This window comes from Cervus elaphus, chromosome X (genome assembly GCF_910594005.1).
Source record: "Cervus elaphus chromosome X, mCerEla1.1, whole genome shotgun sequence".
NCBI classification, from domain to species: Eukaryota; Metazoa; Chordata; class Mammalia; order Artiodactyla; family Cervidae; genus Cervus; species Cervus elaphus.
In genome coordinates this window covers 23200654-23228421 of record NC_057848.1, presented here as the reverse complement: position 1 = coordinate 23228421, position 27768 = coordinate 23200654, and positions in this window count along the sequence as shown.

Here is a 27768-nt window from a genome sequence, read left to right as displayed (position 1 = left end):
CGAGATGAGAGGTTAGTCCCTGGCTTCGACTCCAGAGGAATACCACCTTACCACAAGCACCTCAACAGGAGGCTTCTCTCAGCTCTAGGTATGTGAGAGGGACCCTGAGTTTGCGGCCTCAAGTGGAATGGACACCGCGATGCCCTGACTCGAAATAAGGCCGGATATCCCTGCAGTGACTTGAATGCAGGCTCGTCTTCCATCTCCGAAGACGAAAGGATGTCTGAATCCCCTGTGGAGACCACAGAGAAAGACCTAGCTCCCCACCTCATCGCGACCGGAGTCTTCACATCCTTTGAAAAACCCAGAGGGACGCAGAGATCAGTGCCTCCCAAGGAGACGATGCCTGACTCCTCGTGAAACTTGATAGGAGTCCCAGGATTCCTGTGGCACGTGGAAAGGGACCCTTGGTTTCCCGCCTCAGCTGGAGAGGCGTCCCAATTGCCCTGCCAAGCCTCGAGGAGAATCCCGAGTTGTCCCTGGCAACTAGGCAGGAGTCCTGACGTTACTGAACAAACACGTGTGTGGAAGGGCCATCCCCGTCGAAACTCGAGAATATACCCCAGGTTACTGCCGCAACTCGAGATAAACCATGAGACTTCCCCCTCACCGCGAGATGAGGCCCGATTCCCCTGCACGGCGTGCAGAGCAATGCCGTGTTGCACATCACACAGGAAAGGAGCCTTGATTTCCTTGATGGCACTTCACAGAAACCCCAAGAACACTGTTTCAAGGCTAGAGGGATCCTGAGGTCACTGTAGCAACAAGAAAGAGCTCCGTGGACCACACATCAATACGAGATGAGAGGTTAGTCCCTGGCTTCGATTCCAGAGGAATACCACCTTACCACAAGCACCTCAAGAGGAGGCTTCTCTGAGCTATAGGTATGTGAGAGGGACCCGGAATTTGCGACCTCAGGTGGAATGGACACTGCGATGCCCTGACTCGAAAAAAGGCCAGATATCCCTGCAGTGACTTGAATGCAGGCTCGTCTTACATCTCCCAAGACGAAAGGATGTCTGAATCCCCTGTGGAGACCACAGAGAAAGACCTAGTTTCCCACCTCATCACAACCGGAGGCCTCACATCCTTTGAAAACTTCAGAGGGACGCGGAGATCAGTGCCTCCACAGGAGACGATGCCTGACTCCTCGTGAATCTTGATAGGAGTCCCAGGATTCCTGTGTTCCATGGAAAGGGACCCTTGGTCTCCCGCCTCAGCTGGAGAGGCGTCCCAATTGCCCTGCCAAGCCTCGAGGAGAATCCCGAGTTGTCCCTCGAAAACAGGCAGGAGTCCTGATGTCGCTGAACAAACACGAGTGTGGAAGGGCCATCCCCGACGTAACTCGAGAATATACCCCAGGTTCCCACCGCAACTCGAGAAAAACCATGAGACTTCCCCCTCGCCGAGTGATGAGGCCCAATTCTCCTGCACTGCATGCAGAGCAATGCCGTGTTGCACATCACACAGGAAAGGAGCCTTGATTTCCTTGATGGCACTCCAGAGAAACCCCAAGAACACTGTTTCAAGGCTAGAGGGATCCTGAGGTCACTGTAGCAACACGAAAGAGCTCCGTGGACCACAAATCAACTCGAGATGAGAGGTTAGTTCCTGGCTATGAATCCAGAGGAATACCACCTTACCATAAGCACCTCAGGAGGAGGCTTCTCTCCGCTCTATGTATGTGAGAGGGACCCTGAGTTTGCGGCATCAAGTGGAATGGACACCGCGATGCCCTGACTCGAAATAAGGCCGGATATCCCTGCAGTGACTTGAATGCAGGCTCGTCTTGCATCTCCCAAGACGAAAGGATGTCTGAATGCCCTGTGGAGACCACAGAGAAAGACCTAGTTTCCCACCTCATCGCGACCGGAGGCCTTACATCCTTCGACAACTCCAGAGGGACGCGGAGATCAGCGCCTCCAAAGGAGACGATGGCTGATACCTCGTGAAACTTGATAGGGGTCCCAGGATTCCTGTGGCACGTGGAAAGGGACTCTTGGTCTCCCGCCTCAGCTGGAGAGGCGTCCCCATTGGCCTGCCATGCCTCGAGGAGAATCCCGAGTTGTCCCTCGCAAGGAGGCAGGAGTCCTGACGTCGCTGAACAAACACGTGTGTGGAAGGGCCATCCCCGTCGTAACTCGAGAATATACCCCAGGTTCCCGCCACAACTCGAGAAAAACCATGAGACTTCCCCCTCGCCGCGAGATGAGGCCCGATTCTCCTGCACTGCGTGGAGAGCAATGCCATGTTGCACATCACACAGGAAAGGAGCCTTGATTTCCTTGATGGCACTCCAGAGAAAGCCCAAGAACACTGTTTCAAGGCTAGAGGGATCCTGAGGTCACTGTAGCAACATGAAAGAGCTCCGTGGACCACAGATCAACTCGAGATGAAAGGTTAGTCCCTGGCTTCGACTCCAGAGGAATACCACCTTACCACAAGCACATCAAGAGGAGGCTTCTCTCAGCTCTAGGTATGTGAGAGGGACCCTGAGTTTGCGGCCTCAAGAAGAATGGACACTGCGATGCCCTGACTCGAAATAATGCCGGATATCCCTGCAGTGACTTGAATGCAGGCTCGTCTTGCATCTCCCAAGACGAAAGGATGTCTGAATCCCCTGTGGAGACCACAGAGAAAGACCTAGTTGCCCACCTCATCGCGACCGGAGTCCTCACATCCTTTGAAAATTCCAGAGGTACGCGGAGATCATTGCCTCCAAAGGAGACGATGCCTGACTCCTCATGAAACTTGATAGGAGTCCTAGGATTCTTGTGGCACGTGGTAAGGGACCCTTGGTCTCCCCCCTCAGCTGGAGAGGCGTCCCAATTGCCCTGCCAAGCCTTGAGGAGAATGCCGAGTTGTCCCGCGCAACTAGGCAGGAGTCCTGACGTCGCTGAACAAACACGTGTGTGGAAGGGCCATCCCCGTCGTAACTCGAGAATATACCCCAGGTTCCCGCCGCAACTCGAGAAAAACCATGAGACGTAACCCTCGCCGCGAGATGAGGCCCGATTACCCTGCACTGCATGCAGAGCAATGCCGTGTTGCACATCACACAGGAAAGGAGCCTTGATTTCCTTGATGGCACTCCAGAGAAACCCCAAGAACACTGTTTCAAGGCTAGAGGGATCCTGAGGTCACTGTAGCAACAAGAAAGAGCTCCGTGGACAACAAATCAACTCGAGATGAGAGGTTAGTTCCTAGGTTCGAATCCAGAGGAATACCACCTTACCACAAGCACCTCAAGAGGAGGCTTCTCTCAGCTCCAGGTATGTGAGAGGGATCCTGAGTTTGCGGCCTCAAGTGGAATGGACACCGCGATGCCCTGACTCGAAATAAGGCCGGATATCCCTGCAGTGACTTTAATGCAGGCTCGTCTTGCATCTCCCAAGACGTAAGGATATCTGAATCCCCTGTGGAGACCACAGAGAAAGACCTAGTTACCCACCTCATCATGACCGGAGTCCTCACATCCTTTGAAAACTCCAGAGGGACACGGAGATCAGTGCCTCCAAAGGAGACGATGCCTGACTCCTCGAGAAACTTGATAGGAGTCCCAGGATTCCTGTGGCACGTGGAAAGGGACCCTTGGTCTCCCGCCTCAGCTGGAGAGGCGTCCCAATTGCCCTGCCAAGCCTCGAGGAGAATCCCGAGTTTTCCCTCGCAAGAAGGCAGGAGTCCTGACGTCGCTGAACAAACACGTGTGTGGAAGGGCCATCCCCGTCTTAACTCGCGAATATACCCCAGGTTCCCGCCGCAACTCGAGAAAAACCATGAGACTTCCCCCTCGCCGTGAGATGAGGCTCGATTCCCCTGCACTGCGTGCAGAGCAATGCCGTGTTGCACATCACACAGGAAAGGAGCCTTGATTTCCTTGATGGCACTCAAGAGAAACCCCAAGAACACTGTTTCAAGGTAGAGGGATCCTGAGGTCACTGTAGCAACACGAAAGAGCTCCGTGGACCACAAATCAGCTCGAGATGAGAGGTTAGTCCCTGGCTTCGACTCCAGAGGAATACCACCTTACCACAAGCACCTCAAGAGGAGGCTTCTCTCAGCTCTAGGTATGTGAGAGGGACCCTGAGTTTGCGGCCTCACGTGGAATGGACACCACGATGCCCTGACTCGAAATAAGGCTGGATATCCCTGCAGTGACTTGAATGCAGGCTCGTCTTCCATCTCCGAAGACGAAAGGATGTCTGAATCCCCTGTGGAGACAACAGAGAAAGACCTAGCTCCCCACCTCATCGCGACCGGAGTCTTCACATCCTTTGAAAAACCCAGAGGGACGCGGAGATCAGTGCCTCCAAAGGAGACGATGCCTGACTCCTCGTGAAACTTGATAGGAGTCCCAGGATTCCTGTGGCACGTGGAAAGGGACCCTTGGTCTCCCGCCTCAGCTGGAGAGGCGTCCCAATTGCCCTGCAAAGCCTCGAGGAGAATCCCGAGTTGTTCCTCGCAACTAGGAAGGAGTCCTGACGTCGCTGAACAAACACGTGTATTGAAGGGCCATCCCCCTTCTAACTCGAGAATATACCCCAGGTTCCCGCCGCAACTCAAGAAAAACCATGAGACTTCCCCCTCGACGCGAGATGAGGCCTGATTGCCCTGCACTGCGTGCAGAGCAATGCCGTGTTGCACATCACACAGGAAAGGAGCCTTGATTTCCTTGATGGCACTGCAGAGAAACCCCAAGAACACTGTTTCAAGGCTAGAGGGATCCTGAGGTCACTGTAGCAACACGAAAGAGCTCCGTGGACCACAAATCAACTCGAGATGAGAGGTTAGTCCCTGGCTTCGACTCCAGAGGAATACCACCTTACCACAACCACCTCAAGAGGAGGCTTCTCTCAGTTCTAGGTATGTGAGAGGGACCCTGAGTTTGCGGCCTCAAGTGGAATGGACACCGCGATGCCTGACTCGAAATAAGGCCGGATATCACTGCAGTGACTTGAATGCAGGCTCGTCTTGCATCTCCCAAGATGAAAGGATGTCGGAATACCCTGTGGAGACCACAGAGAAGGAACTAGTTCCCCACCTCATCGCGACCGGAGGACTCACATCCTTTGAATACTCCAGAGGGACGCGGAGATCAGTGCCTCCAAAGGAGACGATGCCTGACTCCTCGTGAAACTTGATAGGAGTCCCAGGATTCCTGTGGCCCGTGGAAAGGGACCCTTGGTCTCCCGCCTCAGCTGGAGAGCCGTCCCAATTGCCCTGCCAAGCCTCGAGGAGAATCCCGAGTTGTCCCTCGCAACTAGGCAGGAGTCCTGACGTCGCTGAACAAACACGTGTGTGGAAGGGCCATTCCCGTGTAACTCGAGAATATACCCCAGGTTCCCACCGCAACTCGAGAAAAACCATAAGACTTCCAGCTCTCCGCGAAATGAGGCCCGATTCCCCTGCACTGTGTGCCGAGCAATGCCGTGTTGCACATCACACAGGAAAGGAGCCTTGATTTCCTTGATGGCACTACAGAGAAAGCCCAAGAACACTGTTTCAAGGCTACGGGATCCTGAGGTCACTGTAGCAACACGAAAGAGCTCCGTGGACCAAAAATCAACTCGAGATGAGAGGTTAGTCCCTAGCTTCGACTCCAGAGGTATACCACCTTACCACAAGCACCTCAACAGGAGGCTTCTCTCAGCTCTAGGTATGTGAGAGGGACCCTGAGTTTGCGGCCTCAAGTGGAATGGACACCGCGATGCCCTGACTCGAAATAAGGCCGGATATCCCTGCAGTGACTTGAATGCAGGCTCGTCTTGCAACTCCCAAGACGAAAGGATGTCTGAATCCCCTGTGGAGACCACAGAGAAAGACCTAGTTCCCCATCTCATCGCGACCGGAGGCCTCACATCCTTTGGCAACTCCAGAGGGACGCGGAGATAAGTGCCTCCAAAGGAGACGATGCGTGACTCCTCGTGAAATTTGATAGGAGTCACAGGATTCCTGTGGCACGTGGAAAGGGACACTTGGTCTCCCGCCTCCGCTGGAGAGGCGTCCCAATTGCACTGCCAAGCCTTGAGGAGAATCCCGAGTTGCCCCGGGTAACTAGGCAGGAGTCCTGACGTCGCTGAACAAACACGTGTGTGGAAGGGCCATCCCCGTCGTAACTCGAGAATATACCCCAGGTTCCCGGGGCAACTCGAGAAAAACCATGAGACTTCCCCCTCGCCGCGAGATAAGGCCCGATTCCCCTGCATTGTGTGCAGAGCAATGCCGTGTTGCACATCACACAGGAAAGGAGCCTTGATTTCCTTGATGGCACTCCACAGAAACCCCAAGAACACTGTTTCAAGGCTAGAGGGATCCTGAGGTCACTGTGGCAACACGAAAGAGCTCCGTGGACCAAAAATCAGCTCGAGATGAGAGGTTAGTCCCTGGCTTCGACTCCAGAGGAATACCACCTTACCACAAGCACCTCAAGAGGAGGCTTCTCTCAGCTCTAGGTATGTGATAGGGGCCCTGAGTTTGCGGCCTAAAGTGGAATGGACACCGCGATGCCCTGACTCGAAATAAGGCCGGATATCCCTGCAGTGACTGGAATGCAGGCTCGTATTGCATCTCCCAAGACGAAAGGTTGTCTGAATCCCCTGTGGAGACAACAGAGAAAGACCCAGTTCCCCACCTCATCGTGACCGGAGGCCTCACATCTTTTGACAACTCCAGAGGGACGCGGAGATCAGTGCCTCCAAAGGAGACGATGCCTGAGTCCTCGTGAAACTTGACAGGAGTCCCAGGATTCCTGTGGCACGTGGAAAGGGACCCTTGGTCTCCCGCCTCAGCTGGAGATGCATCCCAATTGCCCTGCCAAGCCTCGAGGAGAATCCTGAGTTGTCCCTCGCAACTAGGCAGGAGTCCTGACGTCGCTGAACAAACACGTGTGTGGAAGGGCCATCCCCGTCGTAACTCGAGAATATACCCCAGGTTCCCGCCGCAACTCGAGAAAAACCATGAGACTTCCCACTCTCCGCGAAATGAGGCCCGATGCCCCTGCACTGCGTGTAGAGCAATTCCGTCTTGCACATCACACAGCAAAGGAGCCTTGATTTCCTTGATGGCACTCCAGAGAAAGCCCAAGAACACTGTTTCAAGGCTAGAGGGATCCTGAGGTCACTGTAGCAAAAAGAAAGAGCTCCGTGGACCACAAATCAACTCGAGATGAGAGGTTAGTCCCTGGCTTCGACTCCAGAGGAATACCACCTTACAACAAGCACCTCAAGAGGAGGCTTCTCTCAGCTCTAGGTATGTGATAGGGGCCCTGAGTTTGCGGCCTCAAGTGGAATGGACACCGCGATGCCCTGACTCGAAATAAGTCCGGATATCCGTGTAGTGATTGGAATGCAGGCTCGTCTTGCATCTCCCAAGACGAAAGGATGTCTGAATCCCCTGTGGAGACCACAGAGAAAGACCCAGATCCCCACCTCATCGCGACCGGAGTCCTCACATCCTTTGAAAATTCCAGAGGGATGCGGAGATCATTGCCTCCAAAGGAGACGATGCCTGACTCCTCATGAAACTTGATAGGAGTCCTAGGATTCCTGTGGCACATGGAAAGGGACACTTGGTCTCCCGCCTCTGCTGGAGAGGCGTCCCAATTGCCCTGCCAGGCCTTGAGGAGAATCCCGAGTTGTCCCTCGCAACTAGGCAGGAGTCCTGACGTCGCTGAACAAACACGTGTGTGGAAGGGCCATCCCCGTCGTAACTCGAGAATATACCCCAGGTTCCCGCCGCAACTCGAGAAAAACCATGAGACGTAACCCTCGCCGCGAGATGAGGCCCGATCCCCTGCACTGCCTGCAGAGCAATTCCGTGTTGCACATCACACAGGAAAGGAGCCTTGATTTCCTTGATGGCACTACAGAGAAAACCCAGGAACACTGTTTCAAGGCTACGGGATCCTGAGGTCACTGTAGCAACACGAAAGAGCTCCGTGGACCACAAATCAACTCGAGATGAGAGGTTAGTCCCTGGCTTCGACTCCAGAGGAATACCACCTTACTACAAGCACCTCAAGAGGAGGCTTCTCTCAGCTCTAGGTATGTGAGAGGGACCCTAAGTTTGCGGCCTCAAGAGGAATGGACACTGCGATGCCCTGACTCGAAATAAGGCTGGATATCCCTGCAGTGACTTGAATGCAGGCTCGTCTTGCATCTCCCAAGACGAAAGGATGTCTGAATCCCCTGTGGAGACCACAGAGAAAGACCTAGTTGCCCACCTCATCGCGACCGGAGTCCTCACATCCTTTGAAAATTCCAGAGGGACGCGGAGATCATTGCCTCCAAAGGAGACGATGCCTGATTCCTCATGAAACTTGATAGGAGTCCTAGGATTCCTGTGGCACGTGGAAAGGGACCCTTGGTCTCCCGCCTCAGCTGGAGAGGCGTCCCAATTGCCCTGCCAAGCCTTGAGGAATATGCCGAGTTGTCCCGCGCAACTAGGCAGGAGTCCTGACGTCGCTGAACAAACATGTGTGTGGAAGGGCCATCCCCGTCGTAACTCGAGAATATACCCCAGGTTCCCGCCGCAACTCGAGAAAAACCATGAGACTTCCCCCTCGCCGAGAGATGAGGCCCGATTACCCTGCACTGCATGCAGAGCAATGCCGTGTTGCACATCACACAGGAAAGGAGCCTTGATTTCCTTGATGGCACTCCAGAGAAACCCCAAGAACACTGTTTCAAGGCTAGAGGGATCCTGAGGTCACTGTAGCAACACGAAAGACCTCCGTGGACCACAAATCAACTCGAGGTGAGAGGTTAGTCCCTGGCTTCGACTCCAGAGGTATACCACCTTACCACAAGCACCTCAAGAGGAGGCTTCTCTCAGCTCCAGGTATGTGAGAGGGACCCTGAGTTTGCGGCCTCAAGTGGAATGGAAACCGCGATGCCCTGACTCGAAATAAAGCCGGATATCCCTGCAGTGACTTGAATGCAGGCTCGTCTTGCATCTCCCAAGACGTAAGGATATCTGAATTCCCTGTGGAGACCACAGAGAAAGACCTAGTTACCCACCTCATCAGGACCGGAGTCCTCACATCCTTTGAAAACTCCAGAGGGACACGGAGATCAGTGCCTCCAAAGGAGACGATGCCTGACTCCTCGAGAAACTTGATAGGAGTCCCAGGATTCCTGTGGCCCGTGGAAAGGGACCCTTGGTCTCCCGCCTCAGCTGGAGAGGCGTCCCAATTGCCCTGCCAAGCCTCGAGGAGAATCCCGAGTTGTCCCTCGCAACTAGGCAGGAGTCCTGACATCGCTGAACAAACACGTGTGTGGAAGGGCCATCCCCGTCTTAACTCGCGAATATACCCCAGGTTTCCGCCGCAACTCGAGAAAAAAAAATGAGACTTCCCCCTCGCCGTGAGATGAGGCCCGATTCCCCTGCACTGCGTGCAGAGCAATGCCGTGTTGCACATCACACAGGAAAGGAGCCTTGATTTCCTTGATGGCTCTCAAGAGAAACCCCAAGAACACTGTTTCAAGGTAGAGGGAACCTGAGGTCACTGTAGCAACACGAAAGAGCTCCGTGGACCACAAATCAGCTCGAGATGAGAGGTTAGTCCCTGGCTTCGACTCCAGAGGAATACCACCTTACCACAAGCACCTCAACAGGAGGCTTCTCTCAGCTCTAGGTATGTGAGAGGGACCCTGAGTTTGCGGCCTCAAGTGGAATGGACACCGCGATGCCCTGACTCGAAATAAGGCCGGATATCCCTGCAGTGACTTGAATGCAGGCTCGTCTTCCATCTCCGAAGACGAAAGGATGTCTGAATCCCCTGTGGAGACCACAGAGAAAGACCTAGCTCCCCACCTCATCGCGACCGGAGTCTTCACATCCTTTGAAAAACCCAGAGGGACGCAGAGATCAGTGCCTCCCAAGGAGACGATGCCTGACTCCTCGTGAAACTTGATAGGAGTCCCAGGATTCCTGTGGCACGTGGAAAGGGACCCTTGGTTTCCCGCCTCAGCTGGAGAGGCGTCCCAATTGCCCTGCCAAGCCTCGAGGAGAATCCCGAGTTGTCCCTGGCAACTAGGCAGGAGTCCTGACGTTACTGAACAAACACGTGTGTGGAAGGGCCATCCCCGTCGAAACTCGAGAATATACCCCAGGTTACTGCCGCAACTCGAGATAAACCATGAGACTTCCCCCTCACCGCAAGATGAGGCCCGATTCCCCTGCACGGCGTGCAGAGCAATGCCGTGTTGCACATCACACAGGAAAGGAGCCTTGATTTCCTTGATGGCACTTCACAGAAACCCCAAGAACACTGTTTCAAGGCTAGAGGGATCCTGAGGTCACTGTAGCAACAAGAAAGAGCTCCGTGGACCACACATCAATACGAGATGAGAGGTTAGTCTCTGGCTTCGACTCCAGAGGAATACCACCTTACCACAAGCACCTCAAGAGGAGGCTTCTCTGAGCTATAGGTATGTGAGAGGGACCCGGAATTTGCGACCTCAGGTGGAATGGACACTGCGATGCCCTGACTCGAAAAAAGGCCAGATATCCCTGCAGTGACTTGAATGCAGGCTCGTCTTACATCTCCCAAGACGAAAGGATGTCTGAATCCCCTGTGGAGACCACAGAGAAAGACCTAGTTTCCCACCTCATCACAACCGGAGGCCTCACATCCTTTGAAAACTTCAGAGGGACGCGGAGATCAGTGCCTCCACAGGAGACGATGCCTGACTCCTCGTGAATCTTGATAGGAGTCCCAGGATTCCTGTGTTCCATGGAAAGGGACCCTTGGTCTCCCGCCTCAGCTGGAGAGGCGTCCCAATTGCCCTGCCAAGCCTCGAGGAGAATCCCGAGTTGTCCCTCGAAAACAGGCAGGAGTCCTGATGTCGCTGAACAAACACGAGTGTGGAAGGGCCATCCCCGACGTAACTCGAGAATATACCCCAGGTTCCCACCGCAACTCGAGAAAAACCATGAGACTTCCCCCTCGCCGAGTGATGAGGCCCAATTCTCCTGCACTGCATGCAGAGCAATGCCGTGTTGCACATCACACAGGAAAGGAGCCTTGATTTCCTTGATGGCACTCCAGAGAAACCCCAAGAACACTGTTTCAAGGCTAGAGGGATCCTGAGGTCACTGTAGCAACACGAAAGAGCTCCGTGGACCACAAATCAACTCGAGATGAGAGGTTAGTTCCTGGCTATGAATCCAGAGGAATACCACCTTACCATAAGCACCTCAGGAGGAGGCTTCTCTCCGCTCTATGTATGTGAGAGGGACCCTGAGTTTGCGGCATCAAGTGGAATGGACACCGCGATGCCCTGACTCGAAATAAGGCCGGATATCCCTGCAGTGACTTGAATGCAGGCTCGTCTTGCATCTCCCAAGACGAAAGGATGTCTGAATGCCCTGTGGAGACCACAGAGAAAGACCTAGTTTCCCACCTCATCGCGACCGGAGGCCTTACATCCTTCGACAACTCCAGAGGGACGCGGAGATCAGCGCCTCCAAAGGAGACGATGGCTGATACCTCGTGAAACTTGATAGGGGTCCCAGGATTCCTGTGGCACGTGGAAAGGGACTCTTGGTCTCCCGCCTCAGCTGGAGAGGCGTCCCCATTGGCCTGCCATGCCTCGAGGAGAATCCCGAGTTGTCCCTCGCAAGGAGGCAGGAGTCCTGACGTCGCTGAACAAACACGTGTGTGGAAGGGCCATCCCCGTCGTAACTCGAGAATATACCCCAGGTTCCCGCCACAACTCGAGAAAAACCATGAGACTTCCCCCTCGCCGCGAGATGAGGCCCGATTCTCCTGCACTGCGTGGAGAGCAATGCCATGTTGCACATCACACAGGAAAGGAGCCTTGATTTCCTTGATGGCACTCCAGAGAAAGCCCAAGAACACTGTTTCAAGGCTAGAGGGATCCTGAGGTCACTGTAGCAACATGAAAGAGCTCCGTGGACCACAGATCAACTCGAGATGAAAGGTTAGTCCCTGGCTTCGACTCCAGAGGAATACCACCTTACCACAAGCACATCAAGAGGAGGCTTCTCTCAGCTCTAGGTATGTGAGAGGGACCCTGAGTTTGCGGCCTCAAGAAGAATGGACACTGCGATGCCCTGACTCGAAATAATGCCGGATATCCCTGCAGTGACTTGAATGCAGGCTCGTCTTGCATCTCCCAAGACGAAAGGATGTCTGAATCCCCTGTGGAGACCACAGAGAAAGACCTAGTTGCCCACCTCATCGCGACCGGAGTCCTCACATCCTTTGAAAATTCCAGAGGTACGCGGAGATCATTGCCTCCAAAGGAGACGATGCCTGACTCCTCATGAAACTTGATAGGAGTCCTAGGATTCTTGTGGCACGTGGTAAGGGACCCTTGGTCTCCCCCCTCAGCTGGAGAGGCGTCCCAATTGCCCTGCCAAGCCTTGAGGAGAATGCCGAGTTGTCCCGCGCAACTAGGCAGGAGTCCTGACGTCGCTGAACAAACACGTGTGTGGAAGGGCCATCCCCGTCGTAACTCGAGAATATACCCCAGGTTCCCGCCGCAACTCGAGAAAAACCATGAGACGTAACCCTCGCCGCGAGATGAGGCCCGATTACCCTGCACTGCATGCAGAGCAATGCCGTGTTGCACATCACACAGGAAAGGAGCCTTGATTTCCTTGATGGCACTCCAGAGAAACCCCAAGAACACTGTTTCAAGGCTAGAGGGATCCTGAGGTCACTGTAGCAACAAGAAAGAGCTCCGTGGACAACAAATCAACTCGAGATGAGAGGTTAGTTCCTAGGTTCGAATCCAGAGGAATACCACCTTACCACAAGCACCTCAAGAGGAGGCTTCTCTCAGCTCCAGGTATGTGAGAGGGATCCTGAGTTTGCGGCCTCAAGTGGAATGGACACCGCGATGCCCTGACTCGAAATAAGGCCGGATATCCCTGCAGTGACTTGAATGCAGGCTCGTCTTGCATCTCCCAAGACGTAAGGATATCTGAATCCCCTGTGGAGACCACAGAGAAAGACCTAGTTACCCACCTCATCATGACCGGAGTCCTCAAATCCTTTGAAAACTCCAGAGGGACACGGAGATCAGTGCCTCCAAAGGAGACGATGCCTGACTCCTCGAGAAACTTGATAGGAGTCCCAGGATTCCTGTGGCCCGTGGAAAGGGACCCTTGGTCTCCCGCCTCAGCTGGAGAGGCGTCCCAATTGCCCTGCCAAGCCTCGAGGAGAATCCCGAGTTTTCCCTCGCAAGAAGGCAGGAGTCCTGACGTCGCTGAACAAACACGTGTGTGGAAGGGCCATCCCCGTCTTAACTCGCGAATATACCCCAGGTTCCCGCCGCAACTCGAGAAAAACCATGAGACTTCCCCCTCGCCGTGAGATGAGGCTCGATTCCCCTGCACTGCGTGCAGAGCAATGCCGTGTTGCACATCACACAGGAAAGGAGCCTTGATTTCCTTGATGGCACTCAAGAGAAACCCCAAGAACACTGTTTCAAGGTAGAGGGATCCTGAGGTCACTGTAGCAACACGAAAGAGCTCCGTGGACCACAAATCAGCTCGAGATGAGAGGTTAGTCCCTGGCTTCGACTCCAGAGGAATACCACCTTACCACAAGCACCTCAAGAGGAGGCTTCTCTCAGCTCTAGGTATGTGAGAGGGACCCTGAGTTTGCGGCCTCACGTGGAATGGACACCGCGATGCCCTGACTCGAAATAAGGCTGGATATCCCTGCAGTGACTTGAATGCAGGCTCGTCTTCCATCTCCGAAGACGAAAGGATGTCTGAATCCCCTGTGGAGACAACAGAGAAAGACCTAGCTCCCCACCTCATCGCGACCGGAGTCTTCACATCCTTTGAAAAACCCAGAGGGACGCGGAGATCAGTGCCTCCAAAGGAGACGATGCCTGACTCCTCGTGAAACTTGATAGGAGTCCCAGGATTCCTGTGGCACGTGGAAAGGGACCCTTGGTCTCCCGCCTCAGCTGGAGAGGCGTCCCAATTGCCCTGCCAAGCCTCGAGGAGAATCCCGAGTTGTCCCTCGCAACTAGGCAGGAGTCCTGACGTTACTGAACAAACACGTGTGTGGAAGGGCCACCCCCGTCGAAACTCGAGAATATACCCCAGGTTCCTGCCGCAACTCGAGATAAACCATGAGACTTCCCCCTCACCGGGTGATGAGGCCCGATTCCCCTACACTGCGTGCAGAGCAATGCCGTGTTGCACATCACACAGGAAAGGAGCCTTGATTTCCTTGATGGCACTCCACAGAAACCGCAAGAACACTGTTTCAAGGCTAGAGGGATCCTGAGGTCACTGTAGCAACAAGAAAGAGCTCCGTGGACCACACATCAATACGAGATGAGAGGTTAGTCCCTGGCTTCGACTCCAGAGGAATACCACCTTACCACAAGCACCTCAAGAGGAGGCTTCTCTGAGCTCTAGGTATGTGAGAGGGACCCGGAATCTGCGACCTCAGGTGGAATGGACACTGCGATGCCCTAACTCGAAAAAAGGCCGGATATACCTGCAGTGACTTGAATGCAGGCTCGTCTTGCATCTACCAAGACGAAAGGATGTCTGAATCCCCTGTGGAGACCACAGAGAAAGACCTTGTTCCCCACCTCATCACAACCGGAGGCCTCACATCCTTTGAAAACTCCAGAGGGACGCGGAGATCAGTGCCTCCACAGGAGACGATGCCTGACTCCTCGTGAATCTTGATAGGAGTCCCAGGATTCCTGTGTCCCATGGAAAGGGACCCTTGGTCTCCCGCCTCAGCTGGAGAGGCGTCCCAATTGCCCTGCCAAGCCTCGAGGAGAATCCCGAGTTGTCCCTCGCAAATAGGCAGGAGTCCTGATGTCGCTGAACAAACACGTGTGTGGAAGGGCCATCCCCGACGTAACTCGAGAATATACCCCAGGTTCCCACCGCAACTCGAGAAAAACCATGAGACTTCCCCATCGCCGCGAGATGAGGCCCGATTCCCCTGCACTGCGTGCAGAGCAATGCCGTGTTGCACATCACACAGGAAAGGAGCCTTGATTTCCTTGATGGCACTCCAGAGAAACCCCAAGAACACTGTTTCAAGGCTAGAGGGATCCTGAGGTCACTGTAGCAACACGAAAGAGCTCCGTGGACCACAAATCAACTCGAGATGAAAGGTTAGTCCCTGGCTTCGACTCCAGAGGAATACCACCTTACCACAAGCACATCAAGAGGAGGCTTCTCACAGCTCTAGGTATGTGAGAAGGACCCTGAGTTTGCGGCCTCAAGTGGAATGGACACCGCGTTGCCCTGACTCGAAATAAGGCCGGATATCCCTGCAGTGACTTGAATGCAGGCCCGTCTTGCATCTCCCAAGACGAAAAGATATCTGAACCCCTGTGGAGACCACAGAGAAAGACCTAGTTCCCCACCTCATCGCGACCGGAGGCCTCACATCCTTTGACAACTCCAGAGGGAAGCGGAGATCAGTGCCTCCAAAGGAGACGATGCCTGACTCCTCGTGAAACTTTATAGGAGTCCCAGGATTCCTGTGGCACGTGGAAAGGGAACCTTGGTCTCCCGCCTCAGCTGGAGAGGCGTCCCAATTGCCCTGCCAAGCCTCGAGGAGAATCCCGAGTTGTCCCTCACAACTAGGCAGGAGTCCTGACGTCGCTGAATAGACACGTGTGTGGAAGGGCCATCCCCGTCGTAACTCGAGAATATACCCCAGGTTCCCGCCGCAACTCGAGAAAAACCCTGAGACTTCCCTCTCGCCGCGAGATGAGGCCCGATTCCCCGGCACTGCGTGCAGAGCAATGCCGTGTTGCACATCACACAGGAAAGGAGCCTTGATTTCCTTGATGGCACTCAAGAAAAACCCCAAGAACACTGTTTCAAGGCTAGAGGGATCCTGAGGTCACTGTAGCAACACGAAAGAGCTACATGGACCACAAATCAAATCGAGATGAGAGGTTAGTTCCTGGCTATGACTCCAGAGGAATACCACCTTACCATAAGCACCTCAAGAGGAGGCTTCTCTCTGCTCTAGGTATGTGAGAGGGACCCTGAGTTTGCGGCCTCAAGTGGAATGGACACCGCGATGCCCTGACTCGAAATAAGGCCGGATATCCCTGCAGTGACTTGAATGCAGGCTCGTCTTGCATCTCCCAAGACGAAAGGATGTCTGAATCCCCTGTGGAGACCACAGAGAAAGACCTAGTTCCCCACCTCATCGCGACCGGAGGCCTTACATCCTTCGACAACTCCAGAGGGACGCGGAGATCAGTGCCTCCAAAGGAGACGATGGCTGATACCTCGTGAAACTTGATAGGAGTCCCAGGATTCCTGTGGAACGTGGAAAGGGACCCTTGGTCTCCCGCCTCAGCTGGAGAGGCGTCCCCATTGTCCTGCCATGCCTCGAGGAGAATCCCGAGTTGTCCCTCGCAACTAGGCAGGAGTCCTGACGTCGCTGAACAAACACGTGTGTGGACGGGCCATCCCCGTCGTAACTCGAGAATATACTACAGGTTCCCGCCACAACTCGAGAAAAACCATGAGACTTCCCCCTCGCCGCGAGATGAGGCCCGATAACACTGCTCTGTGTGCAGAGCAATGCCGTGTTGCACATCACACAGGAAAGGAGCCTTGATTTCCTTAATGGCACTCCAGAGAAACCCCAAGAACACTGTTTTAAGGCTAGAGGGATCCTGAGGTCACTGTAGCAACACGAAAGAGCTCCGTGGACCACAAATCAACTCGAGATGAGAGGTTAGTCCCTGGCTTCGACTCCAGAGGAATACCACCTTACCACAAGCACCTCAAGAGAAGGCTTCTCTCAGCTCTAGGTATGTGAGTGGGACAATGAGTTTGCGGCCTCAAGTGGAATGGACACCGCGATGCCCTGACTCGAAATAAGGCCGGATATCCCTGCAGTGACTTGAATGCAGGCTCGTCTTGCATCTCCCAAGACGAAAGGATGTCTGAATGCACTGTGGAGACCACAGAGAAAGACCTAGTTGCCCAGCTCATCGCGACCGGAGGCCTCACATCCTTTGACAACTCCAGAGGGACGCGGAGATCAGTGCCTCCAAAGGAGACGATGCCTGACTCCTCGTGAAACTTGATAGGAGTCCCAGGATTCCTGTGGCACGTGGAAAGGGACCCTTGGTCTCCCGCCTCAGCTGGAGAGGCGTCCCAATTGTCCTGCCAAGCCTCGAGGAGAATCCCGAGTTGTCCCTCGTAACTAGGCAAGAGTCCTGACGTCGCTGAACAAACACGAGTGTGGAAGGGCCATCCCCGTCGTAACTCGAGAATATACCCCAGGTTCCCACCGCAACTCGAGAAAAACCATGAGACTTCCCCCTCGCCACAAGATGAGGCCCGATTCTCCTGCACTGCATGCAGAGCAATGCCGTGTTGCACATCACACAGGAAAGAAGCCTTGATTTCCTTGATGGCACTCCAGAGAAACCCCAAGAACACTGTTTGAAGGCTAGAGGGATCCTGAGGTCAGTGTAGCAACACGAAAGAGCTCCGTAAACCAAAAATCAACTCGAGATTAGAGGTTAGTCCCTGGCTTCGACTCCAGAGGAATACCACCTTACCACAAGCACCTCAAGAGGAGGCTTCTCTAAGCTCTAGGTATGTGAGAGGGATCCTGAGTTTGCCGCCTCAAGTGAAATGGACACCGCGATGCCCTGACTCGAAATGAGGCCGGATATCCCTGCAGTGACTTGAATGCAGGCTCGCCTTGCATCTCCCAAGACGAAAGGATGTCTGAATCCCCTGTGGAGACCGCAGAGAAAGACCTAGTTCCCCACCTCATTGCGACCGGAGGCCTCACATCCTTTGACAACTCCAGAGGGACGTGGAGATCAGTGCCTCCAAAGGAGACGATGCCTGACTCCTTGTGAAACTTGATAGGAGTCCCAGGATTCCTGTGGAACGTGGAAAGGGACCCTTGGACTCCCGCCTCACCTGGAGAGGCGTCCCAATTGCCCTGCCAAGCTTCGAGGAGAATTCCGAGTTGTCCGACGCAAGTAGGCAGGAGTCCTGACGTCGCTGAACAAACACGTTTTTGGAAGGGCCCTCCCCGTCATAACTCGAGAATATAGCCCAGGTTCCCGCCGCAACTCGAGAAAAACCATGAGACTTCCCCCTCGCCCTGAGATGAGGCCCGATTCCCCTGCACTGCGTGCAGAGCAATGTCGTGCTGCACATCACACAGGAAAGGAGCCTTGATTTCCTTGATGGCCCTCCAGAGAAACCCCAAGAACACTGTTTCAAGGCTAGAGGGATCCTGAGGTCACTGTAGCAACACGAAAGAGCTCCGTGGACCACAAATCAGCTCGAGATGAGAGGTTAGTCCCTGGCTTCGACTCCAGAGGAATACCACCTTACAAGCACCTCAAGAGGAGGCTTCTCTGAGCTCTAGGTATGTGAGAGGGACCCGGAATCTGCGACCTCAGGTGGAATGGACACTGCGATGCCCTAACTCGAAAAAAGGCCGGATATACCTGCAGTGACTTGAATGCAGGCTCGTCTTGCATCTACCAAGACGAAAGGATGTCTGAATCCCCTGTGGAGACCACAGAGAAAGACCTTGTTCCCCACCTCATCACAACCGGAGGCCTCACATCCTTTGAAAACTCCAGAGGGACGCGGAGATCAGTGCCTCCACAGGAGACGATGCCTGACTCCTCGTGAATCTTGATAGGAGTCCCAGGATTCCTGTGTCCCATGGAAAGGGACCCTTGGTCTCCCGCCTCAGCTGGAGAGGCGTCCCAATTGCCCTGCCAAGCCTCGAGGAGAATCCCGAGTTGTCCCTCGCAAATAGGCAGGAGTCCTGATGTCGCTGAACAAACACGTGTGTGGAAGGGCCATCCCCGTCGTAACTCGAGAATATACCCCAGGTTCCCACCGCAACTCGAGAAAAACCATGAGACTTCCCCATCGCCGCGAGATGAGGCCCGATTCCCCTGCACTGCGTGCAGAGCAATGCCGTGTTGCACATCACACATGAAAGGAGCCTTGATTTCCTTGATGGCACTCCAGAGAAACCCCAAGAACACTGTTTCAAGGCTAGAGGGATCCTGAGGTCACTGTAGCAACACGAAAGAGCTCCGTGGACCACAAATCAACTCGAGATGAAAGGTTAGTCCCTGGCTTCGACTCCAGAGGAATACCACCTTACCACAAGCACATCAAGAGGAGGCTTCTCACAGCTCTAGGTATGTGAGAAGGACCCTGAGTTTGCGGCCTCAAGTGGAATGGACACCGCGTTGCCCTGACTCGAAATAAGGCCGGATATCCCTGCAGTGACTTGAATGCAGGCCCGTCTTGCATCTCCCAAGACGAAAAGATATCTGAACCCCTGTGGAGACCACAGAGAAAGACCTAGTTCCCCACCTCATCGCGACCGGAGGCCTCACATCCTTTGACAACTCCAGAGGGAAGCGGAGATCAGTGCCTCCAAAGGAGACGATGCCTGACTCCTCGTGAAACTTTATAGGAGTCCCAGGATTCCTGTGGCACGTGGAAAGGGAACCTTGGTCTCCCGCCTCAGCTGGAGAGGCGTCCCAATTGCCCTGCCAAGCCTCGAGGAGAATCCCGAGTTGTCCCTCACAACTAGGCAGGAGTCCTGACGTCGCTGAATAGACACGTGTGTGGAAGGGCCATCCCCGTCGTAACTCGAGAATATACCCCAGGTTCCCGCCGCAACTCGAGAAAAACCCTGAGACTTCCCTCTCGCCGCGAGATGAGGCCCGATTCCCCGGCACTGCGTGCAGAGCAATGCCGTGTTGCACATCACACAGGAAAGGAGCCTTGATTTCCTTGATGGCACTCAAGAAAAACCCCAAGAACACTGTTTCAAGGCTAGAGGGATCCTGAGGTCACTGTAGCAACACGAAAGAGCTACATGGACCACAAATCAAATCGAGATGAGAGGTTAGTTCCTGGCTATGACTCCAGAGGAATACCACCTTACCATAAGCACCTCAAGAGGAGGCTTCTCTCTGCTCTAGGTATGTGAGAGGGACCCTGAGTTTGCGGCCTCAAGTGGAATGGACACCGCGATGCCCTGACTCGAAATAAGGCCGGATATCCCTGCAGTGACTTGAATGCAGGCTCGTCTTGCATCTCCCAAGACGAAAGGATGTCTGAATCCCCTGTGGAGACCACAGAGAAAGACCTAGTTCCCCACCTCATCGCGACCGGAGGCCTTACATCCTTCGACAACTCCAGAGGGACGCGGAGATCAGTGCCTCCAAAGGAGACGATGGCTGATACCTCGTGAAACTTGATAGGAGTCCCAGGATTCCTGTGGAACGTGGAAAGGGACCCTTGGTCTCCCGCCTCAGCTGGAGAGGCGTCCCCATTGGCCTGCCATGCCTCGAGGAGAATCCCGAGTTGTCCCTCGCAACTAGGCAGGAGTCCTGACGTCGCTGAACAAACACGTGTGTGGACGGGCCATCCCCGTCGTAACTCGAGAATATACTACAGGTTCCCGCCACAACTCGAGAAAAACCATGAGACTTCCCCCTCGCCGCGAGATGAGGCCCGATAACACTGCTCTGTGTGCAGAGCAATGCCGTGTTGCACATCACACAGGAAAGGAGCCTTGATTTCCTTAATGGCACTCCAGAGAAACCCCAAGAACACTGTTTTAAGGCTAGAGGGATCCTGAGGTCACTGTAGCAACACGAAAGAGCTCCGTGGACCACAAATCAACTCGAGATGAGAGGTTAGTCCCTGGCTTCGACTCCAGAGGAATACCACCTTACCACAAGCACCTCAAGAGAAGGCTTCTCTCAGCTCTAGGTATGTGAGTGGGACAATGAGTTTGCGGCCTCAAGTGGAATGGACACCGCGATCCCTGACTCGAAATAAGGCCGGATATCCCTGCAGTGACTTGAATGCAGGCTCGTCTTGCATCTCCCAAGACGAAAGGATGTCTGAATGCACTGTGGAGACCACAGAGAAAGACCTAGTTGCCCAGCTCATCGCGACCGGAGGCCTCACATCCTTTGACAACTCCAGAGGGACGCGGAGATCAGTGCCTCCAAAGGAGACGATGCCTGACTCCTCGTGAAACTTGATAGGAGTCCCAGGATTCCTGTGGCACGTGGAAAGGGACCCTTGGTCTCCCGCCTCAGCTGGAGAGGCGTCCCAATTGTCCTGCCAAGCCTCGAGGAGAATCCCGAGTTGTCCCTCGTAACTAGGCAAGAGTCCTGACGTCGCTGAACAAACACGAGTGTGGAAGGGCCATCCCCGTCGTAACTCGAGAATATACCCCAGGTTCCCACCGCAACTCGAGAAAAACCATGAGACTTCCCCCTCGCCACAAGATGAGGCCCGATTCTCCTGCACTGCATGCAGAGCAATGCCGTGTTGCACATCACACAGGAAAGAAGCCTTGATTTCCTTGATGGCACTCCAGAGAAACCCCAAGAACACTGTTTGAAGGCTAGAGGGATCCTGAGGTCAGTGTAGCAACACGAAAGAGCTCCGTAAACCAAAAATCAACTCGAGATTAGAGGTTAGTCCCTGGCTTCGACTCCAGAGGAATACCACCTTACCACAAGCACCTCAAGAGGAGGCTTCTCTAAGCTCTAGGTATGTGAGAGGGATCCTGAGTTTGCGGCCTCAAGTGAAATGGACACCGCGATGCCCTGACTCGAAATGAGGCCGGATATCCCTGCAGTGACTTGAATGCAGGCTCGCCTTGCATCTCCCAAGACGAAAGGATGTCTGAATCCCCTGTGGAGACCGCAGAGAAAGACCTAGTTCCCCACCTCATTGCGACCGGAGGCCTCACATCCTTTGACAACTCCAGAGGGACGTGGAGATCAGTGCCTCCAAAGGAGACGATGCCTGACTCCTCGTGAAACTTGATAGGAGTCCCAGGATTCCTGTGGCACGTGGAAAGGGACTCTTGGTCTCCCGCCTCAGCTGGAGAGGCGTCCCAATTGCCCTGCCAAGCCTCGAGGAGAATCCCGAGTTGTCCCTCGCAACTAGGCAGGAGTCCTGACGTCGCTGAACAAACACGTGTGTGGAAGGCCCATCCCCGTCGTAACTCGAGAATATACCCCAGGTTCCCGCCGCAACTCGAGAAAAACCATGAGACTTCCCCCTCGCCGCGAGATGAGGCCTGATTCCCCTGCACTGCGTGCAGAGCAATGCCGTGTTGCACATCACACAGGATAGGAGCCTTGATTTCCTTGATGGCACTCCAGAGAAACCCCAAGAACACTGTTTCAAAGCAAGAGGGATCCTGAGGTCACTGTAGCAACACGAAAGAGCTCTGTGGACCAAAATTCAACTCGAGATGAGAGGTTAGTCCCTGACTTCGACTCCAGAGGAATACCACCTTACCACAGGCTCCTCAAGAGGAAGCTTCTCTCAGCTCTATGAATGTGAGAGGGACCCTGAGTTTGCGGCCTCAAGTGGAATGGACACCGTGATGCCCTGACTCGAAATAAGGCCGGATATCCCTGCAGTGACTTGAATGCAGGCTCGTCTTGCATCTCCCAAGACGAAAGGATGTCTGAATCCCCTGTGGAGACCACAGAGAAAGACCTAGTTCCCCAATTCATCGCGACCGGAGGCCTCACATCCTTTGACAATCCAGAGGGACGCGGAGATCAGTGCCTCCGAAGGGGTCGATGCCTGACTCCTCGTGAAACTTGATATGAGTCCCAGGATTCCTGTGGCACTTGGAAAGGGACTCTTGGTCTCCCGCCTCAGCTGGAGATGCGTCCAAATTGCCCTGCCAAGCCTCGAGGAGAAACCCGAGTTGTCCCTCGCAACTAGGAAGGAGTCCTGACGTCGCTGAATAAACACGTGTGTGGAAGGGCCATCCCAATTCTAACTCGAGAATATACCCCAGATTCCCGCCGCAACTCGAGAAAAACCATGAGACTTCTCACTCGCCGGGAGATGAGGACCGATTCCCCTGCACTGCGTGCAGAGCAATGCCGTGTTGCACATCACACAGGAAAGGAGCCTTGATTTTCTTGATGGCACTACAGAGAAACCCCAAGAACACTGTTTCAAGGCTAGAGGGATGCTGAGGTCACTGTAGCAACACGAAAGAGCTCCGTGGACCAAAAATCAGCTCGAGATGAGAGGTTAGTTCCTGGCTTCGACTAGAGAGGAATACCACCTTACAACAAGCACCTCAAGAGGAGGCTTCTCTCAGCTCTAGGTATGTGAGAAGGACCCTGAGTTTGCAGCCTCAAGTGGAATGGACTCCGCGATGCCCTGACTCGAAATAAGGCCGGATATCCCTGCAGTGACTTGAATGCAGGCTTGTCTTGCATCTCCCAAGACGAAAGGATGTCTGAATCCCCTGTGGAGACCACAGAGAAAGACCAAGTTCCAAAGCTCATCATGACCGTAGGCGTCACATCCTTTGACAACTCCAGAGGGACGCAGAGATCAGTGCCTCCCAAGGAGACGATGCCTGACTCCTCGTGATAATTGATAGCAGCCCCAGGATTCCTGTGGCACGTGGAAAGGGACACTCGGTTTCCCGCCTCAGCTGGACAGGCGTCCGATTTGCCCTGCCAAGCCACGAGGAGAATCCCGAGTTGTCCCTCGCAACTAGGCAGGAGTCCTGTCGTCGATGAAGAAACACGTGTGGGGAAGGGCCATCCCCGTCCTAACTCGAGAATATACGCCAGGTTCCCGCCGCAACTCGAGAAAAATCATGAGACTTCCCCCTCGCCCTGAGATGAGGCCCGATTCCCCTGCCCTGGGTGCAGAGCAATGCCGTGTTGCACATCACACAGGAAAGGACCCTTGATTTCCTTGATGGCACTCCAGAGAAACCCCAAGAACACTGTTTCAAGGCTGGAGGGTTCCTGAGGTCACTGTAGCAACAAGAAAGAGCTCCGTGAACCAAAAATCAACTCGAGATGAGAGGTTAGTCTCTGGCTTCGACTCCAGAGGAATACCACCTTACCACAAGCACCTCAAGAGGAGGCTTCTCTCAGCTCTAGGTATGTGAGAGGGACCCTGAGTTTGCGGCCCCAAGTGGAATGGACACCGCGATGCCCTGACTCGAAATAAGGCCGGATATCCCTGCAGTGACTTGAATGCAGGCTCCTCTTGCATCTCCCAAGACGAAAGGATGTCTGAATATCCTGTGGAGACCACAGAGACAGACCTAGTTCCCCACCTCATCGCGACCGGGGGCCTTACATCCTTTGACACTCCAGAGGGACGCGGAGATCAGTGCCTCCCAAGGAGACGAAGCCTGACTCCTCGTGAAACTTGATAGGAGTCCCAGGATTCCTGTGGCACGTGGAAAGGGACTCTTGGTCTCCCGCCTCAGCTGGAGAGGCGTCCCAATTGCCCTGCCAAGCCTCGAGGAGAATCCCGAGTTGTCCCTCCCAACTAGGCAGGAGTCCTTACGTCGCTGAACAAACACGTGTGTGAAATGGCCATCACAGTCGTAACTCGAGAATGTACCCCAGGTTCCCGCCGCAACTCGAGAAAAACCATGAGACTTCCCCCTCGCCGAGTGATGAGGCCCGATTCCCCTGCACTGCGTGCAGAGCAATTCCGTGTTGCACATCACACAGGAAAGGAGCCTTGATTTCCATGATGGCACTCCAGAGAAACCCCAAGAACACTGTTTCAAGGCTAGAGGGATCCTGAGGTTACTGTAGCAAAAAGAAAGAGCTCCGTGGACCACAAATCAACTCGAGATGAGAGGTTAGTCCCTGGCTTCGACTCCAGAGGAATACCACCTTAGCACAAGCACCTCAAGAGGAGGCTTCTCTCAGCTCTAGGTATGTGAGAGGGACCCTGAGTTTGCGGCCTCAAGTGGAATGGACACTGCGATGCCCTGACTCGAAATAAGGCAGGATATCCCTGCAGTGACTTGAATGCAGGTTCGTCTTGCATCTCCCAAGACGAAAGGATGTCTGAATCCCCTGTGGAGACCACAGAGAAAGACTTAGTTCCCCACCTCATCGCGACCAGAGTCTTCACATCCTTTGAAAATTCCAGAGGGACGCGGAGATCAGTGCCTCCCAAGGAGACGATGCCTGACTCCTCGTGAAACTTGATAGGAGTCCCAGAATTCCTGTGGCACGTCGAAAGGGACCCTTGGTCTCCCGCCTCAGCTGGAGAGGCGTCCCAATTGCCCTGCCAAGCCTCGAGGAGAATCCCGAGTTGTCCCTCGCAACTAGGCAGGAGTCCTGACGTCGCTGAACAAACACGAGTGTGGAAGGGCCATCCCCGTCGTAACTCGAGAATATACCGCAGGTTCCCGCCGCAACTCGCGAAAAACCATGAGACGTCCCCCTCGCTGCGAGATGAAGCCCGATTCCCCTGCACTGTGTGCAGAGCAATGCCGTGTTACTCATCACACAGGAAAGCAGCCTTGATTTCCTTGATGGCACTCCAGAGAAACCCCAAGAACACTGTTTCAAGGCTAGAGGGATCCTGAGGTCACTGTAGCAACACGAAAGAGCTCCGTGGACCAAAAATCAAGTCGAGATGAGAGGTGAGTCCATGGCTTCGATTCCAGAGGAATGCCACCTTACCACAAGCACCTCAAGAGGAGGCTTCTGTCAGCTCTAGGTATGTGAGAGGGACCCTGAGTTTGCGGCCTCAAGTGGAATGGACACCGCGATGCCCTGACTCGAAATAAGGCCGGATATCCCTGCAGTGACTTGAATGCAGGCTTGTCTTGCATCTGCCAAGACGAAAGGATGTCTGAATCCTCTGTGGAGACCACAGAGAAAGACCTAGTTCCCCACCTCATCGCGACCGGAGGCCTCACATACTTTGAAAACTCCAGAGGGACGCGGAGATCAGTGCCTCCAAAGGAGACGATGCCTGACTCCTCGTGAAACTTGATAGGAGTCCCAGGATTCCTGTGGCATGTGGAAAGGGACACTTGGTTTCCCGCATCAGCTGGAGAGGCATCCCAATTGCCCTGCCAAGCCTCGAGGAGAATCCCGAGTGGTACCTCGCAACTAGGCAGGAGTCCTGACGTCGCTGAACAAACACGTGTGTGGAAGGGCCATCCCCGTCGTAATTCGAGAATATACCCCAGGTTCCCGCCGCAACTCGAGAAAAACCATGAGACTTCCCCTTCCCCGCGAGATGAGTCCCGATTCCCCTGCACTGCGTGCAGAGCAATGACATGTGGCACATCACACAGGAAAGGAGCCTTGATTTCCTTGATGGCACTCCACAGAAACCCCAAGAACACTGTTTCAAGGCTAGAGGGATCCTGAGGTCACTGTAGCAACACAAAAGAGCTCCGTGGACCAAAAATCAACTCAAGATGAGAGGTTAGTCCCTGGCTTCGACTCCAGAGGAATACCACCTTACCACACGCACCTCAAGAGGAGGCTTCTCTCAGCTCTAGGTATGTGAGAGGGACCATGAGGTGCGGCCTCAAGTGGAATGGACACCGCGATGCCCTGACTCGAAATAAGGCCGGATATTCCTGCAGTGACTTGAATGCAGGCTCGTCTTGCATCTCCCAAACGAAAGGATGTCTGAATCCCCTGTGGAGACCACAGAGAAAGACCTAGTTCCCCATCTCATCGGGAAAGAAGGCCTCACATCCTTTGAAAACTCCAGAGGGACGCGGAGATCAGTGCCTCCCAAGGAGATGATGCCTGACTCCTTGTGAAACTTGATAGGAGCCCCAGGATTACTGTGGCACGTGGAAAGGGACATTCGGTTTCCCGCTTCAGTTGGAGAGGCGTCCCAATTGCCCTACCAAGCCGCGAGGAGAATCCCGAGTTGTCCCTCGCAACTAGGCAGGAGTCCTGTCGTCGCTGTACCAACACGTGTGTGGAAGGGCCATCCGCGTCGTAACTCGAGAATATACCCCAGGTTCCCCCCGCAACTCGAGAAAAACCATGAGACTTCCCCCTCGCCGCGAGATGAGGACCGATTCCCCTGCACTGCGTGCAGAGCAATTCCGTGTTGCACATCACACAGGAAAGGAGCCTTGATTTCCTTGATGGCACTCCACAGAAACCCCAAGAACACTGTTTCAAGGCTGGAGGGATCCTGAGGTCACTGTAGCAACACAAAAGAGCTCCGTGGACCAAAAATCAACTGGAGATATGAGGTTAGTCCCTGTCTTCGACTCCAGAGGAATACCACCTTACCACAAGCACCTCAAGAGGAGGCTTCTCTCAGCTATAGGTATATGAGAGGGACCAGGAGTTTGCGGCCTCAAGTGGAATGGACACCGCGATGCCCTGACTCGAAATAAGGCCGGATATTCCTGCAGTGACTTGAATGCAGGCTCGTCTTGCATCTCCCAAGATGAAAGGATGTCTGAATCCCCTGTGGAGACCACAGAGAAAGACCTAGTTCCCCATCTCATCGGGAAAGAAGGCCTCACATCCTTTGACAACTCCAAAGGGACGCGTAGATCAGTGCCTCCAAAGGAGACGATGCCTGATACCTTGTGAAACTTGATAGGAGTCCCAGGATTCCTGTGGCACGTGGAAAGGGACCCTTGGTCTCCCGCCTCAGCTGGAGAGGCGTCCCAATTGCCCTGCCAAGCCTTGAGGAGAATCCCGAGTTTTCCCTCCCAACTAGGCAGGAGTCCTTACGTCGCTGAAGAAACACTTGTGTGGAAGGGCCATCCCCGTCATAACTCGAGAATATACCCCAGGTTCCCGCCGCAACTCGAGAAACACCATGAGACTTCTCCCTCGCCGCGAGATGAGGCCCGATTCCCCTGCACTGCGTGCAGAGCAATGCCGTGTTGCACATCACACAGGAAAGGAGCCTTGATTTCCTTGATGGCACTCCAGAGAAACCCCAAGA